Below are 21,255 nucleotides of genomic sequence, written 5' to 3'. Positions count from 1 at the left end.
TAAGTTTGAATGATTTTATTTGCAATTTGCATAGCACTATAATAATTATCTTCAAAGTCTGAACGCTCATTGGAACCAATTTCATACTCATCCAAAAGCTCGATATCATTTTGAAAATTATTAAAATGTTATAATAATGTATAAGCATTTTCTACATTCCTCTTGACTGTACTTGTACATTTGTCAACAAACTAAGTAAACCTAATTAAAGATCCTTTTACTTGTTCACGCCTTGTGGTAAACTGCTTTAAATCAGCATTAGACATATCTCATTCCATAATTTAGACTTATTGAATGTTTATATACACAAACTGCTGATATGTCTCAGTTTGACAATACTGTACGTGTCACCCCTAGGTGCCTAGTGAGGTATGGTAGAGAATTAACCCAGGTCACAGTCAAGCCTCGTTTATTACAAAAATGATTTAAATAAGCAACACAGAGGGGATATTAAGTTACACCACTTTAAGTTAGAGACTGTTACTCGCCGACCGACCCGGAGACCAGTGATTTTAGATGGCCGGCCTACCTGAATAAATATTCGTCGATTGAACCAGATTACTACCAGAGTTGCTGACATTATTTAGTGTACAGTACGATAGGTATGGTGAATATAAATGTTGGAATCTGTGACAATACAAATGTGAATCTGACACTATAGCAACCAAGAAACAGTATGATATTATACACTTGAATCCTAGATCCACTCAAATAAAGGCAAAACAAACTCGATTTGTATTTTTGAAAGGTATAAATGCTTAAAGATTGGAACTGACTCACCGAAAGCATCTGGATATGCTCCTACTTGACCTTTATTGACCTTTGTTTTGAAGTCCACACAGAACTTCTTCGATTCGTTCTTCTATTGATTATTGGCTTGTTGATTTGGTGGAAGTCCAGTTTTTCCACCAAGTTATGCTTCTGATACTTCGCTCAATACGATTTAGCCGGTTTTGGTACAGCAATTTGACTTTGTCGACATGTGATTTTTGTTTCTGCAACTAACCTTGGATGTTTTTCCTCTGAAAAAACCATTCGGCTCGAAGATCATGTATAATTTTATATTTAGGTTTTTAGAAAGAATACAAATGATTTTGATCTTTGACTGTTTTAAAACATTTATTTGTTGATTTGTGTTAAAGGGAAAAACGCGGCAACGCCGCTTCTTAGTTTTTAGTTTGAGACAGACTGTGTAGTTTTATGTTTGTTCTTTGTCTTTGGTCGGCAACCGGCATGAACAGTGTAAATAGTTATTACTCTCGTTAGTTTACCATTTTTTTGCATAATAAATATTACAGTCCGCTAAATAAGCAAATGGTGGTTTTCATTCCAATTATTACTTCAGGAAAAGCCCCAAGAAATATTGGTCTTCGAACCGAATAAGTTGATTCATCGAAAATCCACATTACACGAATTCTCACGGAAGCCGGCCGGCTCGACATCGACATCTTGCACAAACAAGGTCAGTCCGTTCTTATTTCTCGATTTATTTTACCAGTATACCAATTGCCTAAATCTCGTCAGTACTTCACGTCAATTTAATGTATCTCGCTATCTCGGTAATCAAATTCTCGATTATATTATTAACCTAGGCAATATGTAAATTGGACACGTATACACGAATTAATCGATAATCACTTATTTTATTGCAATTACATTATGGCTGACGCAGAATTAAAGAGGTTAAAATACGAAAGAGGTCAGTTAAATGCTGAGTTAACACGGTTTGAAAAGTTTTTAAATACTGGTGATACTATCGATCAAATCGAAAACATTGAATTTCGTTCCGGCGAGATTCAAACGCTTCTAGATAAGTTCAAAACATCCCAAACTCAAATATAAATTATGTATTTAAAGGTTTCCGTCTGATTTTGATGAGGCCGAGGCAGAAAATGAATGCGAAATATTCCAAAATAGATTTTACGCGGCTTTGTCTAAAAGCAAGCAAATAATTTCGCAGTTTCGGCAATCCACAGCGGCAGCGGCAACGGTAGCATCGACGCTTGGAGGATGCGCTCCCCCTCTACTTCGCGATTTATACGACGTCAACCACACATCTCAACCGGCGTTGCCGAGTGTTACGGCTAGGTTACCGTAGTTAAAACTCCCTGAGTTTTCAGGCTCGTATAGCGACTGGCAAAGTTTTTTAGACACGTTTAATGCACTTGTTCACGATAATAAAACATTATCCGATGTAGAAAAACTTTACTACCTACAAGCATCTCTAAAAGACGAGCCAGCCAACATAATAGCATCATTACCCATATCGGATTCAAATTATATTACAGCCTGGGACTTACTAAAGCAGCGGTACGAGAATAAAAAAGTCATTATAAACTCTCATTTACGCAATATTATAAATTTACAACGACCTGCTAAAGAATCGCATATTGCTTTAAGATATTTTTCAAATTTTTATCACAACGTTGTCAAGTTTTAGAGGCTCTAGACAATAAGAGTTCCCAGTCTCAGAGTTCAGGAAAAACACGAGGTACCTTTTTAGGCTTGGAAAGCTCTGGCAATTCAAAACCGTGCTGTCAAGTCTATCAGTCAGATTTTATTTATTTTTGCGACAAATTCAAGTCACTATCGATTGATGCACGTTTCGAAGAAGCAAAGCGACTTCGACTTTGTAGTAATTGCTTGAGATACGGTCATCGACAATCAGTTTGCAGATCTAGTGGCTGTAAAATTTGCCACCAGCGTCATGCGGCTTTATTGCACCGCTCAGTTTCTAATCAAGCTAATAATGACGCACCAGTTACTCAAATGTCCGCAAGGCCACCTGCTTTTAATTTAGAAATAGGCCATAGCCAAGAAAATGCATTAACTAGTCAGGAATTTTTTGATATTGCCAATAATACAGTTTTATCGACTTATCAACAAACTGATTCATTTATTCTTCTTTCTACAGCAATTATTAATGTCGAAGGTACGAATAATAAATTGTTTCCCTGTAGAGTTTTACTTGATAACGGTTCTCAATCCAATTTTGTAACTCGTTTATGTGTCAAAAAACTTCTGGATACCACAAGTATTGATATACCTGTAATTGGCATTAATAAAATTAAAACGAGCATATCTGAATGCGTTAATATAACAATTTGTTCTAAAATTACTGCATTTAAAGAAAGTGTGTCTTTTCTAGTATTGCCTTCCATTTGTGGTGATATTCCATTCAGATCTCTCAACATCGATAAGCTGAACATTCCTTCTCATTTGATGTTAGCGGACCCGAAATTTAACCAATGTACTGAAATTGATATGCTTTTAGGTTGTGCTTTATATTATGAATTGCTTTGTGCAGGTCAAATTAAATTAGGCCCAAATTTTCCCGTTCTGCAAGAAACTTTACTCGGTTGATTCTGTTCAAACTAATTGTTTTTTCACTCAAGATACTCCAATTGTCAATTTTGACAAATTTTGGTGAATTGAAGAGGTAGATTCTGCTGTTGAGTGTTCTATGTCTAAAGAAGAGCTAGAATATGAAGATCATTTCAAGAAAAATACATACAGGAATGAATCTGGGAGGTTTGTGGTCAAATTACCACTTAAGACAATTATCGTGATTTGGGAAATTCTGAAGAAACTGCATACAATCGTTTTTATGCTTTAGAAAGGCGACTAACAAAATTCCCAGAATTAGCTTTTTCGGATAAAACTTTCTTGGCTGAATACATACAACTTAAACATATTATGTCTGAAGTTCCACGTAATATAACAAATAATTCTCCCACTTAACGCATCAGTGTTGAAAAGCCTGACAGTAACAACCAAGGTAAGGGTAGTATTTGAGGCTTCTTGTAAAACCTCCACCAACATATCGTTAAATGATGTGTTAAAGGTAGGCCCAACTATTCAAAGTGACTTATTTTCAATTTTATTGCGCTTTTGTCAACACAGTTTTGTCATCATAGCAGATTTGGCTAAAATGTATAGACAGTAGTATTACAAAAAAGACAATTCTGTCGCTTATCGCAAAAATCTTCGACCCCTTATGTCTTCTTGGCTTTCTATACGTGCAAAAATCATTATTCAAAAATTGTGGCAATTACAAATTCATTGGGATGATCCTTTACCCAAGTCTGTCCAGTCAGATTGGGTGAAACTGGAAAAAGAAATTTCACAGGTTGGTTTAGTACAGATTCTCAGTTCTATTCTGATAAGAGGGATTTTCTAAAGAAAATCTAAAACTAAATCTAAATCTAAATCTAAAACTAGCTTATGCTTGTTGGAATGGAAAACTTTCGTTGCAAATCGTGATGCGGAAATTCAGCGCACTACTAATATAAATTCATGGAGACATGTTCCGTCTGATTTCAATCCTGCGGACATTATTTCGCGAGGGGCAAGGCTTTCTGAAATATCCCAATCCACACTTCGGGGAATGGTCTTCAATTTTTGACATGTCCTGTAGAAGAATGGTCACTCAAATCACAATACATTCCAGAAGAGAGAAAAATAGCTTTATTAATCTCTAATACTCAGATTTTGACAAATCTGGATACTAGTGAAATACAAAATGCAACTTTAATACTAGTGAAATTCGTTCAGTTGGAGTGCTTCCAACTTGAAATATGTAATTTAATGTCTTCCAAACTTGTTTCATCTAAAAGTAGATTACGAGGCCTCTGAGAGGCCGCAATCAAATCGTGTAAACATCATCTGAAACGTGTCTTAAATGGTACTCATTTGAATTATGAGGAGTTTTATACTCTAACTTCTAGGATAGAAGCTATATTACATTTACGACCTTTAGTCCCCCTTTCCTCCGATCCCAACGACTTGGAAGTAATAACACCACCTCAGTTTCTAATTGGACAACACTCACTGTATTACCCGAGAAAAATTGAACTAATTGTCCAATAAACCATAATAAGCGTTACCAGCATATTTAAATGGTGAGTCAACATTTTTGGACCCGATGGAGAAAAGAATATCTCCACATTCTCCAGCAACGTACCAAATGGCAGCGCAGTGACTATTCAACTCTGAAGGTTGGATCTGTTCTTCTAATCCAAGATGACAACGCTCCTTCAAGGCATTGGCCTCTGGGACGAATTTTCCGTGCTGTTAATGTGAAGACTAAAAATCGCGTTTACAAGCGAGCAGCTGCCCGTGTATGTGTAGTGCCACTCGAAAACTAGTGCTAGTGAGTGCTGAATGATGTGTGTTGAAAGCAGAGGCTTTTAAGGGCGGGAGATATATTAAAGGGAAAAACGCGGCAACGCCGCTTTTTAGTTTTTAGTTTGAGAGAGACTGTGTAGATTTATGTTTGTTCTTTGTCTTTGGTCGACAACTGGCATGAACGGTGTAAATAGTTATTACTCTCGTTAGTTTACCATTTTTTTTTGCATAATAAATATTACAGTCCACTAAATAAGCAAATGGTGGTTTTCATTCCGATTATCACTTGAGGAAAAGCCCCAAGAAATAATTTGTTCAGAGTCGATTTTTACTACAAGCATGCCTATTTTTCATATTCGATAACCTCTTTTCTTTCCCAATCTCCTGCTGACATGTTACCGCGTGACATTGTTGACAGACCTACGGTGTTGACAAATCAACTAACGTTGCCAGCTTGTAATATTTTAGTGGACTGTAAAAATACTAGAAACTAAAATGCGACACATTGCTTATATCAATGTTAAAACAGTACTTGTTTATTCAACTTTGGTGACTGCACAGAAAGCATCACTACTCCAAACCCACCAAACCCTTAATATCCAATGATGTGTTTTAGAATTGTAATTTGGGGTTCATTTTTATTTCTTCTACAGGATTCCATCTTTCATAGAAATAATTCATGCAAGTACTCTATTATGGTTTTGTGTCGGTTGTGACAATTATGCTGTTTACTTACCTGATATCATCCCTTTTCTTCAGCGTATGCAGCATAGCGGTGGATACACTTTTCCTTTGCTTCTGTAGGTTTAATTTTATAACATTTAGTTGCAAATCATAATAATTAATTAAATCTCTTTGGTGGAGGACTTTGAGAAAAACAATGACAAACGTAAACCATATTATATGTCCAGAAAATTGTTGAAAATTTTTAGCAAGAAAAATAAGGGTTTTGTTATATAAGTTATTATATAAGTTTATGAAAGAAAGTTTATATTTAGGGAGGATTATTCCGAAAAGAAGTTAGGAAAATTAGACTTGCTTTCGTAAACTGATATGTGTCAAAAACTTATTACTTTGCTTTCTCTAAAGCCGACGCAAGAATATTGACAGCGGCAGTTAATGACTAGTCTTTTGTCACTACCACTTATGCCTGCCGAAACGACATTCTCTTCGGATTCAGTAAGGTGCTGTGAATCTGTGCTGTTTTCTCTATGAATATTCTGCGTCTAGACATACTACTCCATGTGTTTCTAGCTCTACTTCTCATACAAGGCAATCTTGGATCCTTTTAGCTGTTGCGGTAAATATTATGTGAAATGATGAAGAATTCCTTTGTCAGTTAGTTTTTCTTCTTCTTCGGCTTCGTATTACATTGCGTTAAATTGTAAATTTTATATTGCATCGAGAGTAGCAATGATTACAGTACTAGAACAATAAATTTAGAATATCCACAAATCTTCCTTGTTATGCCCATAATCTGAATTTAGAGGTTTAATAACACTATGTATGAGTTAGTCAAAACATCTGATCAAAAACTGTAAAAACATTGTGACATTTTTCTTAAAATTTCTTCATTCGGTGCATGTGCGATCCACGACACGCGCAAGAATCTCCGGAGGGTCCACATTTTAAACGCCTCGATGCGATTCAGGATTCCAGCTTTGAGAGACCACGTTTCTGCGCCGTATAGTAAGATGGGCCATATGTAACAACACTTTACTACCCGTAGTCTAAGTGTTAGAGGCAGACTGCGAGCTAATAAGAAGTTTTTATGTTGGAAAAATGTTGTTTTTGCATAGTTCCTTCTAAGCTTAAGCGCGACTACAACCGGATAAAATAAGAACACCGAACAGGTGGAGGTTGGCAAGGATTAAATAAATTCATAAAACTTGCTGTAGAATGCCAATCAGTGGGAAAATAAATCGTAAGTTTGATAGATATGAATGGCTAATTGCTGGTCTTTGTTCACTCCCAATGTCAACTTCTGCACAGTTACTCAGTTCGCCATGCGAAGATTGACATTAAAAGGAATAGAAAATAAAGACACTTTTCCTAATACACATTACCCACATTAAATAAAAACTCTTCGGCCAAATACTGTGGAGCTGACAAAAGAATAAATTACGACCATAATAAATGTAACAAAACAGAAACAAGTAACTATTAATGTTATTAAGTACTGTCATAGAAAAGCAAAATAGCAAATAAAACTACACACAACTCACCTTTCCATCTTTAGTTTATTATTGAAATAAATAATTCCGTGCTATTAAATACATTTATTTATTTTTCATCAGATGCATTGAACAATTTTCAAGGCTTTAATACTCTTGGTAAAATCTTCTAGCATTCAAAGTTTTTTAGCAATAAATATTTTTGTCTCCCTGCTGTTTACTGTTTCATACATTTACTTAATACAAATAACGTAGCCACCAGTTGATTTGATAACTACAAATTCACTATCATACTTTAACGATAGTCTGACAGTTCTAATTAAGAAATTACCGACATGGTCAATTATTATCTTTATCCTTATTTACCCATTTTCATGTAATTTCTTCATTTGAATTCGCCATTAGATTTGTTTGAAACAATTTCTTAAACTGTCACCAACGTCAAAACTTTGACTAGTCAGTAGACAGTAACGAAATAACTGACGGTTACATTATTTGCAATAAAAATCTGTAAAATGATAAATAGCACGGAGACAGAAAAACATTCTGGTTCTGGTAATTTTTGAATCAACCGACTGAAGAACTTGCCATTTGCTAAAGACAGATATTTTGTTAATAAAAAGATGAGCCTTACTTACAGACAAGTCCAGAGCAAGATCCATTAAAATCCATTGAAACGTTCTCGAAATATTTCTGAAAATAGATTATTTTTTCAAGAAATCGGACCATCAATAGCAGTGGAACCAGGCCTTCCTAATGACAATTACGTCAAATCGTCATATTTTGATCTAAAGAAGGTCAGGGTACCTTATTGATCATAGGCTTAATGTACACTCTGTAGAATACCTAACTTTGAGAAATAATATTGTAGTACCTGATGCTCTTCCCGAATCTGCGAATCTGATCTGATCAGAAATACTGAATAAATAGTGTAAAGATTTGTGATAACTATTTATGCAATAAGTGATTTAAGTGAGTTTTGATACTGTTAATGATAAGGAATAGGTTATTTTTATTTTTCCTACACTTGAGTTTGAAATTTGTATTACTTTAATAGAGTAATTTTATCAATAGCATGACAATTTTATTTTTTGAATTGGTCTTAATCAAGAACATGAAAATTTTATAACGTAGCGGACATTGAAATCCGGCTAAAGGCGAAAAAAGTTTTTACTACACCATAAAATTTCTATTTTCTTGATTAATTTACGAACGGAAATTCTCACTTTATCATACATTATTATTCCAAAAAATATAAAATCGATTCAAGACAGATTTTTGTATTATAAATAATTATGGCAGTTAAGTAAACAGGTTACATTTCGTATTTAATATAATCCACCATACAAATAATTGTTAATATACTAATAATATCTTGGCATACTATGTTTGTGTCTCCTGTAAAAATTGCCAAAAAATGCAAATATTTGTCAAATCGACGTCGACATTAAGAAGCGTTTACGAGCCAATCAAAACACAAACAAAAACATAGCTGGGTAAGGGTACTGTTCTGTGAGCTAATGGTGTACAAAAATGTATAAACAACTTAAATTTTTACTTAAAATAATTAGGAGAAAAGTTTTATTTTACATTAAAATTACTTTCCAATGGTGTGAACCCTATTCTGTCTATTTGATTACCCTAACATGATTAATTAAAGTAGAAATTTCCACAAAATATTTACAACATATTTTATATTTAAATGGCATTTTACCAATGTGATTTTCAACATGATTTGAAATAGAAACTTTCGCAAAACATTCTTTGACACATGACAATCTTTGCATTTAAATGGCTTTTTACAAGTGTGAATATAAGAATTTAAAGTAGAAACATGCTTAAAGCATTTTCACAATGTTTACATTTAACAGGCTTATAAATAATAAATTATAATAATTTTTATTTTAAAATGTGTGTTAAAGTCAGGTTGGGTATGAAAGCATTTATTACGGAATTTGCAATGATAATCATCTTTTTTTGAATAGTTTTCCAAGTCATGGTTGATATTATAATGATCTTTTTTGTCAGAGGTATGGGTGTTTGGTTTCTCGTTTTAATAACAGTTCGCACTTAGAATTGGTTCGAAAATGGAAGGGATTTCTGGGTGATTTTTTACATTAAAAGAAGACACATTTAAATCAGTTTGCATAACGTGAGTCTCACAATTTGCATCTGGTAATTGATGTGATGTGACAATTTTTTAATGGAGCTCTTTTGAAAAACAAAAACAAACAGTCTGCGCATTTATACTCGGGTTCTGGTTTATAGAGGGTTCTAGGTTCATGCTGTGTCCAATGACATAGATCACAATTGCTAATTTGGATATTAAGTTGCCGACAGAAATACTTGTAGGATTGTTGATGTTGGTGACATTTGACCTCGCGACGATCCTTTCGCGGGTCTAGGCGCGTCAAACATTTGTAGTAAGGCCGTTTTGCTTCATGATCCACATTTGGAAATTGTGTACACAGCAACTTATGCCTGAAATAAAAACTAGTTTACTTTCAATTCCCAATCAACTTAAATGTAATTTGTTAAAAGACAGAATACCTATGACTGTATGTATACTTATTAAAGTGTCTCGATATCTAAAATTTGATAAACTCCCACAAGACCCTTTCTGACCTGTTTTTGCAGATATAGTAACCATATAGATATGGTAACCATAAGATCGGTGGCCACTCACATACATCTTCAGTTGTAAATAAACCTCAACTCTGTTATTAAACAAATTACTGCATTTCAGCCATGTAAACATGGATATAATAATTTTTAAGCTGGTGTTGAGCGGTTTTGCTTCAGGAAACACTGAATAAGAACAAATACACAAAAAAAATATCAGAAAAATATTAAGTAGAGTTGTATTCTGCTGGAAAAATGCCTGAATTAATGTAATCATTACATACCTTGGTTGTAAACTCTACTTTTCATAAAAACGTTTGAGGTAGGGTGGTTTTAACCAAGGTGTAAGCTCTACTCTAGTGCGTTGCAAAATACTAACCTGGCGCTATTTAGACCTGTTGGTAAACATAGAATTGTTGGCCGTTTCAAAAACACTAAATACTGTAGTTTTAATCAAGGTTTTTCAAGGAGTCAGCTTAAACCACACTTTCAAAACGATATTTGTTGCGTATGCGTCAAACTAAATATTACTAGTACGTACTGAATATATCATTACGGACCACACCTCAAGAAACTACCCACATTTGTATTCTATCTGGTCCAAGAACGACGCAACTTTTACACGTAGCTACGATAAACTAAATATTTGACATTTAGTGTCTGATCGAAAAAGCGGTGGGTAACAATGGAACTGTTTTTGTTGTCCTAACAACACTGATAAACATTAAGATTTTTACCGCGGTAAAAACCGGGAAATCATCGATGTGAACAATAGTTTATTCAAAAATAAATTGATCTGATTGAATGATAATGCCACGTTTCTACAAATGAGTGCATTTGTCACAGTAAAACTGAAACCCAAGAAACTATGAGGAAAATAGTGAATAATACTGATTACATACGACGCACGGTGGTAAATCCGCTCTATATGGACATAAATGATTTTTTTTCTGGGCACTTTAACTGTGAGGGTCGGCTCTTTGTATATGTTTTTAAGTGGATATACACTTTATTAGAGATAAATCGGAGGGCAAATTTCCAGTTTGAATTTCGTTCCAATTGGTTAGTTAATTAACTGATTGTTACCTTGGAAGTTAAGTTACAGTGGAAACAACACTTTGTAAAAAACATGTTACTTCCTAGTTTCTTTAGAGACATATTAGTACATATTTGACATTTTGTATGGTTAACTTAAACTTTGTTTTGTTCGTTTGGCACCTACTTAATTATTAAAGAAAACTTTGCTTCAAGTTAATTACCACCTAGATCACCAGATTTGAGGCTTCTAGATCATTAACAAAGGGTAACTTAAAAAATAAGGTATATGCAACAAAACCGAAAAATTTTCATTATTTAAAAAGAAGAATCATGGATTAATACATCCTATAACACGCGAGATTTTACAAAACGTCTTCGAAAATTTTTATTTTAATTCAAGCACATTTTTAGCATTCAATCAAATAAAAAATTTATATTTACTTGAAAATGTAGTTTTTTTAATAATTAATAGCTGCCAAACTATTCAAGTAAACCATTGTAGATTGTTCAGATCCATCTACAACACAACCATACAGCATGTTACATGAAATGTGACCAGAATGAGAGACCGAATCAGAAAATGTCATTGAAACATAGTAATTCCATAAGAAAAAACTTGACATCAATTCATTGCTAACTTGTAGCCCAGTAAATTCATTAATCACATCACGGTAAAACGTTTAAAATGCGTCAATTTTTATAAACGATGTTTTTCAATAAGTTGAATATACTATTTACATACAGTGTATGTTTATTTTTTTCGAGTTTGCCGTTTTCGTTTTTGTAATTAAACTACAAATTCCGACCATTTTAGACTAAGCGTCCCGATTTATCTGTATTCAAACGCAGTTTTACTTGATGTGGCATGAACTAATACTAAATGTTAAAAAATTTTATATGAAATCCTCCAAAAACTGATTATCTAACTAAACGCATTTTAGTCCTAATATGGTAAATTATCAAATATTGTCCCGTTCGCTAGTCGACAGTTTTTGCAATTTTTTAGCACACCTATTTAGTTAATTTTTTAAAATTACTTTGGAGATTTTTTAATGAAGTCAATGCCAACTAAGATAGAAACTACTTTATATCTTTTTTAACAAGAAAACTAAATTTTTTCTAACATGTTATACCAGGTGTCCAAGAGCACCCTGGACATAGGAGATTAACATGGGAAAACGGTTTTGATTTTTTTGCGCCTGTACGGGTGATTTGATTGAAAAATCGTATTAATTAAAGTTGTAGTACCTATCACGGACTAGTTTTGTGTATTTTTTTCGGATCTCTAACTTGAGCCCTTTCGTCGTAAAACACGAACAATAATGAGAAAATTTAAACTTTTGGCCTGCACTGTATAGGCGGTTGTCGGGCAACGGGTAAACAGATCATTGTTGCTGGTACGGTTGCTCGACAACCGCTTATACAGTGCAGGTAAAAAGTTAAAATTTTTGCATTTTTGTTCGTGTTTTACGACGAAAGGCGGCATGCACATACAGTAGTTACCACACGTGGTAAGTCTTTTATTTAAAACTTGCCTTGTAATATACGTTTCCAGTTCTTCAGCAAACCCGTTAATGAAAGATTAGTAAACAAAAAATATTTAAAAAAAAAATAAATTTGTTTGTAAATTTCCTTTTTGTTTGCACAAAAACTGTCAACGTAGACAAGGTGTCCGATGACAAAAGACATTGATCGATATAAGAAAGACGATAAATAGAAGAGTTTTGTAAACTTGGCAACATAAAGTAAAGCCCAATCCAGTAAGCCCAAGTCCAATTCAATTAAAATATATTCTATGTTACAGCACTTCTTGTGTTGTAATAATTTCAAATAAAACATTCCGTTTTTTGTTACACTTGACGATTCTAAGTATGTTTCATGTATCATATCCTATGTCTATATTCAATTATTTTCGATATAATTCCGCGCAATTCATTTTCTTTAATTAATTTTGCAATTAGTTTTCCTTACCAATTTTCCTCGTCCTCGTGAAATTATGTAAAAAATTATCTGTAATTTTACGTCGTCATCGAATCATTATATTACCACGGTACAATTCTCTTATTATATGTGTTTATCAAAACATACTTCAACCTTATAAAAATTCATAAACCTTATTTTATTTTTGATTTTGACTTGTTTGTATAAAGCCTCCACATACTTTATATTTTATTTTATTTTATATAGGTAGGGTGGTCCAAATTAATTATCGGATAATTCAAGGTTAGAAAGTGCAGATAAAATAGACTCCAAAGTGTCATAAAAATAGTTGGCACATCTGATATTCCATAATTTCTGCTTGAGGATGCTTGTCTGGATAATTCTTTTCATTTTGCATTTTGCATTGACCAGTCCATATTATTAATTAAAAATTTAAAGAATTTGTAAATAATCATTTTAAAATACTTTAAAATACCAGCATCCCAAATACGAGTTTTTGTGGTTAGTTAATTAAAATGGCAAAACTATTTTTTGAGGCATATATTGAGCCACACTTCTCAACCATAGTGACACTTTGGTGTTTATTTTTTACTCTCCACCCTTTAAGTATCGTACAATTAATTTGGATTACCCTGTATTAATTTTTTAATGTAAAATTTACTTACTTTTTTTCTTTTACTTTTTATTTTATTACTACTAATGTTACAGAAAAAAAACCAGACATAAATACTGCTCGCGCTTTTAAATTAACCACATATTTTTTTATTCTAGCATGTTTTCCATAATTACACTAGTCCTTTAGGACGAGTGAAATTTGCAAAGATGCAACTAAGCCACCAAAAAAATTATTGGTAATTGAAATCTCTCGTGGTAATCCTGATAATTTCAGATTAATAAAAAAAAGTTAAATTTTATACCGTCAAGGCCCTGTATATCCCAGTCTATCAACATTCGGATTAGGCGTGTTTGCGTGAATCGCAACACATCATTTCACTTTTTACTCTTTAAATGACTGTGTTGCACAAAAAATTGTTTTTCAGCTTAAAACACAAAAAATATTTTGTATGCAATTCTTCAAATTGTATCATATAATCTAGAGACATCGGGTGACTTAGCAGGCCACGAAAAAAGGTCGTCTTTTTAAATGCTATATCTATATTTTTATTTGATAAAAAAATTATATCAAATTTAAAGCGGGAGTCATTAGTAGGTATTGCCAAAAATTGTATAATAAACATACAGGAAACATTAAAAAATAGTCTCTTTTTTCTGCAAACTACTGCAACTGATAATATAAAATATAGTAAAAAAATATTTAAAAATATTATATTGTATGAAGTCACACTTTTTTAAGTGTCACCCTGTTACACTTAAAGATATATTTCGGAAATAGCCCTTTCGGTTTAATGTAGGTCTCCGTTGACACGAAATTTTTAATTCTACGGTTTTCCAGATATCTTGCTATCTTAAGTTAAAAAGACCACCCTGTACAGGGGTTATCAGATTTTAATACGCAAACTTAAACCGCGTATTCTACGTTTAGAAATAACTATAGTTTGCTATATAAAGTATTTTTTTCCTTTGTTTATTGGGTCTTCTGTCTCACACAAAAAAGGTTTGTTGGGAAAATGGAATTTCGCACTATTTTCAACTAAGTTGAAAATAACATTAACCTAGTCGTCCCAACACAAGACCACTGACTTAGGCTCGGTCTTGTTACCTAAAAACGCTGACGTTTCGGTGGAAAATCTACCACCGTCTTCAGAGAATCTAAAAAAGAAAAAACAACGGCAGAACACAGAAAACAACAACTTAATAAATATTAAACCTGATAATGTTCAATATGGAACTCTGAGAAAGGTTTTGTCAATAAAAATTGACATAAATTTTGACTTTTGTCATTCCAATAGGAAAGGTTATCTATTGTTGTAGTGAAAGGTGGGTTTTATAATGAAAACAAAATTACAAGAAATTTCAGTTACGTTTGATATGACCAAGTGTTATCTCCTCCTCTAGAATATTTAACCAAGTTTGGTCAATATTAATAGAGGATGTAGCAACACAGGAATCATGGTTTAATCTAATATATGCACTTTCTTTTATTTTACGTCTTTTTGAAAAAGTTTCTTTGTCTATGATACTACATTCATTCCATTTGACTCTATGATCATTATCAAACGTCAGCGTTTTTAGGTAACAAGACCGAGCCTAAGTCAGTGGTCTTGTGTTGGGACGACTAGGTTAATGTTATTTTCAACTTAGTTGAAAATAGTGCGAAATTCCATTTTCCCAACAAACCTTTTTTGTGTGAGACAGAAGACCCAATAAACAAAGGAAAAAAATGAGTAATTCGTCTCAACAAACATATAGAACATATCTCTATATAAAGTATGTTCCAAAAATGCTTCGTTAAAGAAATACAGTGTGGAAGTTTTAATTTTCCTGTAGTTTTAGCCCCCCAAATGGTTTTCTAGTGAGCCAATAATGTTTTTCCTAAAAATTCAAATTCCTGATTAGATTCAGAAACTTTTTTTCTGTCATTTATTGCTTCCGTATCTGTAACCGTTCTCAAGCAGATTTTTAAAAATTTTTATTTTCATAAAAAAACATCTGAATTTTACAATGCAAATTGGAAGAGAGTTTGGGGTGGTTTTTCTGATAAATTTGTAAGTAACTTGTAACTGCGACAGGAACGGAAAAAATTAAAGAGGAAAAAAAGTTTCTAAACTAAATGTTTGTGGAAGAAAAAAGGGGACCCAAACACCAAAAAAAGAGCACTCTGTAGAGTTTTGCAAAATTTTGGCTTATCGAATGATGCATGACATGATACATATAGTCCAAATTTGAGCTAAATGTCTCAAAAACTGTAAGCAATGAAACTACAAAAAATAAAACTTTAACACCCTGTATTTCTTTAACAAAGCATCTTTGAATAAAGTTTATTTAGCAAACTGTAGTTATTTCTAGACTAGAATACGCGGTTTAAGTTCGCGTCTTAAAACCTAAAACATCCTGTATAAGTTTAAGAATGTATATTATATTATATAGACGCTTAAAACGCGGTTAGTAAGATAAGCTTTAAATCTAAACCTGTAAAATATGTGTACTTAACATGTTTCGTTTTATTACCGGTGTCAACATTTCTTAAGTAGTATAAATTGTTAGGTTAGAAAAATGAAATACAGTGCATATAGACTGTTCACGATCTTTTTGGATATCTATCCTATACATGGAATTTTCTCTGTATAATGAAACGACAACAATTTTTTAAAAGCCGAGAAAGATTTTTTGGTATAATATTCAGAGGGACACTGAAAGTTGTCACATTTAAGAAAACAATTATCATTATTTGGCTGATGTACAAAACCAACAGTTTCAAGAATAATAATTGTAGTACGAATTAATTAATAAGTAATAGACGTCTATCATTAAAACACCAATGCTTACTGTCCTTGAAATAACTAATTTAACAAAATAAAACAAATTATTTATTATATACTAATTTATGAATCTTGTTTAACTTTAAGAAGAAGACACTTGCATTATCGAACATCTCATTATTAGTGGGCAACGCGGCAATGAAATTGAAAGAAATATTTTCCTATAACTTTAAATAAAAATCATTGTCAAAAATATACAGAGAGCAAAACTTCAAAATTCCATGCATAGAGTAGATCTAAGGTCGTGAACAGCCTATAAGTAGTATAATAATAAAGGCTATTTCGTTAAAAACAGCAGAAAAAAAAATAAAGCTTTGAATTTCTTTTACCAATTTTATAAATCATTATGTTTTCTTGGTTTTTGGTCAACTTTTCAGGCCAATTCACAATGAAACAGCATTCAAGTCAAAATTTTTTCTTTAATGTGAACGTTTCGGAGTTTATTTAAATCCTTCTTCAACACAAGATTACGGGTGAATAATAGCTAGACGGTTGTACATTTCAATAAAAAAACAATAAAAAGCTTTTTATAAATATACTTACCTATCGATAAAAAGCAGCCCACACACACACACACAAAAGTGACAACCAAATTTCGACCATGTAGGAGCTAAGTATGACATCATATTAATTTTAATTATTTTTAAATAATTTATTTTGAGGGGTTATATTTTAAATATTTTGGCCATATTGTCAGTAGCCTTGAAAATAAGCAGGCCCAAACTGAGCAGTCTATTTGTTGGAACCAAAATTTGTTTATATTAACAACATTCCTGAAATAAAACCTGAAACGCTCTGTCTACCCCTCCACATTGGCGTCAATTAATTATACCAGAATACATTTTACATACAGGGTGGCGCAAAAGTCCCATATTGTTGTTATTTCTGGTTTTTCTAAAAAACATCGTTATATTAAATTTAATCAGGATCATTTGGTCTACAGCATAAAAATACTATACAGGGGGTTGAGTAAGTGCGGGGCAAACAAATTTTTGTTTTTTAAATAAAACACCCCCTATATTTTTGCATATTGGTACTCCATGTAAAATTCTGAATCTGAATCAGTTTTCAGCTCTCCATAAACTGGTGGCGTTATTAAACAAAATAATCGAATTAACGGCAAAACATTAGTTAAGTCACGAGGTTGTACCACCTCCATAAACCAGGACAGATGCTGAGTATGCAGTTCCGTGAACAAAACCAGTGTCATCGCGTATTGCATCATTATTATCATTAAGTACTCTAATGTAACATTATTAATATACTTCTGTACTAGTTTGTAATTTGTATTTTTAAAAACGGTCTTACCATATTCGAAGACGTAATTGGCGCAGTCGGTAGGATCTGTCAAAAGTCAATCAATCGCTGAGGGACTTTTTCGTATAACGATTTGTGACAGATTCGAATAGTTCGCGAGTTCGATAATCAAAAAAGACTTGTTCGAGGGCATATCGACGAGTTTCACAGTTACCGGGCAGCGAATTCATCATATTTGTGGAAAGTGTCACAGCATCGGGCACTTTTGCAAGGATCGCAAACTTTGGTTGGACCACATCGCCATCCGGAAGATTTGGACCCTTATAGGCAGAATATGGTCAAGGTCATCGTTTTTATGTAAGTGTGCAATTTTTTCATGTCGAATTTAGACACAATTATTGAAGAATTAAGTAGCTTATCGATAGAAAATTCTAATAACCCTTTAACTGACTTTAAATAATTCTAAAAAATTGCTTCAAGTTCCACTAATTACAAAAGAAGAAGTAAAAGATTTATCTAATCGTATTTTAAGTAGTTTTACAATGCCACAATTTAAACCAGAGTACTTACAATGTGTCCCACAATTCGATGGGAATCCTAATGACTTAAACAGGTATTTGACAACCTGCCAAAGTTTAATTGATAATTTCTATAATGTATCAAATCCATTGGATTTTCAAAATACTTTTCTGTTAAACAGTTTGATCGGAAAACTTTCGGGTACAGCAAAAATTGTTGTAAACATTCAAAATATATCCACTTGGGAGGACTTAAAATCTATTCTTCACCGAAATTTCGCTGATCAAAGGGATGAAGCTTGCTTAAATAGGGATCTAGTTATGTTAAGACAAAATCAAAATGAAAATCCAAACCAATTTTATGACAGAGTTCTACACTTATTAAACTTACTATGTTCTTATATAGATTGCCACGAATCTAGCGATGGTGGAAAAATGCTAAAGAAATCACTATATAACGATTTAGCTTTAAAAACTTTCTTATCAGGGTTAAAGGAACCTATAGGGACAACGATTCGTTGTATGAAACCCAGATCTTTAGCTGAAGCCCTTCAGTACGTTACGCAGGAATATAATAATCATTATTTCCAAAATATGTCTAACCGATTACCACACCAATCCACGCAGGTTATGAAAACAAATTCTAAACCCCAAGCTAATCATTTTAATCAGCAATTCAGAATGCCATTTGTTGCACAACCGCAGCAAAATTTTGCATCATTCAATGCACAGACACCGCATACTTTATTTATGCCTAGGAGTAACTTCAACAGATTTCCTTCACAACCCATCAATATAAGACCAAATTTCAATAGAATGCCGCAACGGTTTCCAACAAACTCTCAAGTTTTTGGAAGGCCAAATCAATCAAACGTATTTAAGCCCAATCAAAACAAATCACTTCCTGCACCACAACCGATGAGTGTATGCACTTCAGGCCCAAAAGGACCTTTGTCTCATTATAATCGTTTTCCAAGGCCTAATTTTCAAGGAAATTCACAAAACTTTCAAGGAAATTTCCAAAATAATCAACCTAAGTACGTTGTTGAAGAATTGTACAGCGCTGAAACGCAGTCCAATTCAAATTACGATCAATTTGATCAATATGCATTGCCAGAAGCGTGCGTTGACCCCGAATATGCAAATATAAATAATATGACAAATTACTACGAATATAACCCAGAATACGCTGAGTATTCATATTCACAAGAGACACCAGAAAACCCTACTTTTGACAATGAGTGTGACTCAGTTTCGCAAGAGAAAAATATAAATTTTTCGATGACGCCTCAAAAGGACAATCAAACTTAGTCATATCTTTAAACTCTACCAATACTAGTGAACTATCTTATATTTCATTGCCTGAATTTAACATCAAACTTCTAATCGATTCTGGTTCCACAAAATCTTTTATTAATCCTAATTTAGCTGAAAAGTACTACAATAACTGCATAATTGATGATCCGTTCATTGTTAGTACAGTGTTTCAAAAGTCAGCACATCGCTACAGTGCTTTAATTCCAGCATCTAGCATTTTTAAACTTCCTAATAAGCAAAATCTTAAATTCTACTTATTCAAGTTCCACAACGTGTTCGACGGCCTCATCGAGCTAGATAATCTCAAGTTACTACAAGCAAACATCGACTTTAACAGCGGATATTTAATTACACCGTATGCAAAGATAAAACTTATGTTTTACAAAACAGAACCAGTATTAAATTGCATAACCATCTCACCTCGCACTGAACAAGTGATAAGAGTGAAAACTGATATCACTAAAGGTGAAATAATTATCCCACATCAAAAAATTCATAATTGTGAGATACCCGAATGTTTAACAATAGCAAAAGAGGGATATGCATTAACTACTATCTTAAATAACTCATGTTCGCCTGTAACTTTAGATTTTTCTGAACCCCTTTCCGTAGAAAAATTTAATCACAGAGAAATTCAAAACATAGACCTTAATAATTTTGACGACTCACCAAAACAAAGACTAGATTTTAACCAATTAAGATTAAATCACCTAAATGAAGAAGAAAAAGAAGAAATTTTAAAATTGTGTAAAGAATTTTCGGACGTATTTTACCAAGAAAATACACCACTCACCTTTACAACCAAAATAAAACATCAAATTAGAACAACAGACGAAGTTCCAATCTACACAAAATCTTATAGGTACCCTTTCATACACAAAAAGGAAGTAGAAAGTCAAATAGCCAAAATGCTTGATCAAAATATAATCAGACCATCAAATAGTCCGTGGTCAAGTCCTATCTGGGTAGTACCTAAAAAGATGGACGCTTCCGGTAAACAAAAATGGCGTGTAGTGATAGATTACCGGAAGTTGAATGAGAAAACAATAGATGACAAATTTCCCTTACCTAATATTACAGATCTGTTGGATAAATTAGGTAAATGTCAATATTTCACGACATTGGATCTGGCTTCGGGATTTCATCAAATCGAAATGAAAGAAGAAGATATTTCCAAAACAGCCTTTAGTACCGAAAGTGGACACTTTGAATATCTAAGAATGCCATTTGGTTTAAAGAACGCACCGGCGACTTTTCAACGAGTCATGGACTCAATTTTGAGAGGTATTCAAAATGAAAAATGCTTAGTATATTTAGATGATATAATCATTTTTTCTACTTCTTTACAAGAGCATATAACAAACTTGAAATTAGTCTTCAAACGGCTACGTGAGTCCAATTTTAAAGTACAACTGGACAAAAGCGAATTTTTGCGCCGCGAAGTTGCTTATTTGGGACATATCGTCACCCCTGACGGTGTCAAACCCAACCCGGACAAAATCTCAGCCATAAAGAAATATCCTATTCCAACTAATACAAAACAAATTAAAGGCTTTCTCGGATTGTTAGGTTACTATAGAAGGTTTATAAATAATTTTGCAAAAATTACGAAACCTCTCACAAAGTGTCTAAAGAAAGGAGCAAAAATTGAGCATGATCAAGAATTTTTGGATTGTTTTGAATCTTGTAAAAATTTGTTGATCAACGAACCAATCTTACAGTACCCTGATTTTTCGAAACCGTTTAATTTAACAACTGACGCTAGCAACGTAGCTCTAGGGGCAGTTCTAAGTCAAGGACCTCCAGGCCGAGATCTTCCAG

General features: G+C 33.1%; 1 long non-coding RNA gene across 1 annotated transcript; it reads right to left on the bottom strand.

Moving 5' to 3' along the window:
• Positions 1 to 7,348: 7,348 nt before the first annotated feature.
• On the bottom strand, positions 7,349 to 17,108 carry LOC145739782 (uncharacterized). The gene is made up of 2 exons (XR_014181207.1): positions 16,886 to 17,108; positions 7,349 to 9,782 (listed from the first exon to the last, which is right to left on the bottom strand). It is a non-coding gene; the product is annotated as an uncharacterized LOC145739782 (long non-coding RNA).
• Positions 17,109 to 21,255: the final 4,147 nt, after the last annotated feature.

The sequence above is a fragment of the Ips typographus genome, unplaced genomic scaffold (assembly GCF_016097725.1).
Source record: "Ips typographus isolate SLU unplaced genomic scaffold, UJ_Ityp_2.0 IpsContig44, whole genome shotgun sequence".
NCBI lineage: Eukaryota > Metazoa > Arthropoda > Insecta > Coleoptera > Curculionidae > Ips > Ips typographus.
Note: the sequence above shows the minus strand (reverse complement) of the source record. Positions and strands in the feature narration are given on the sequence as shown.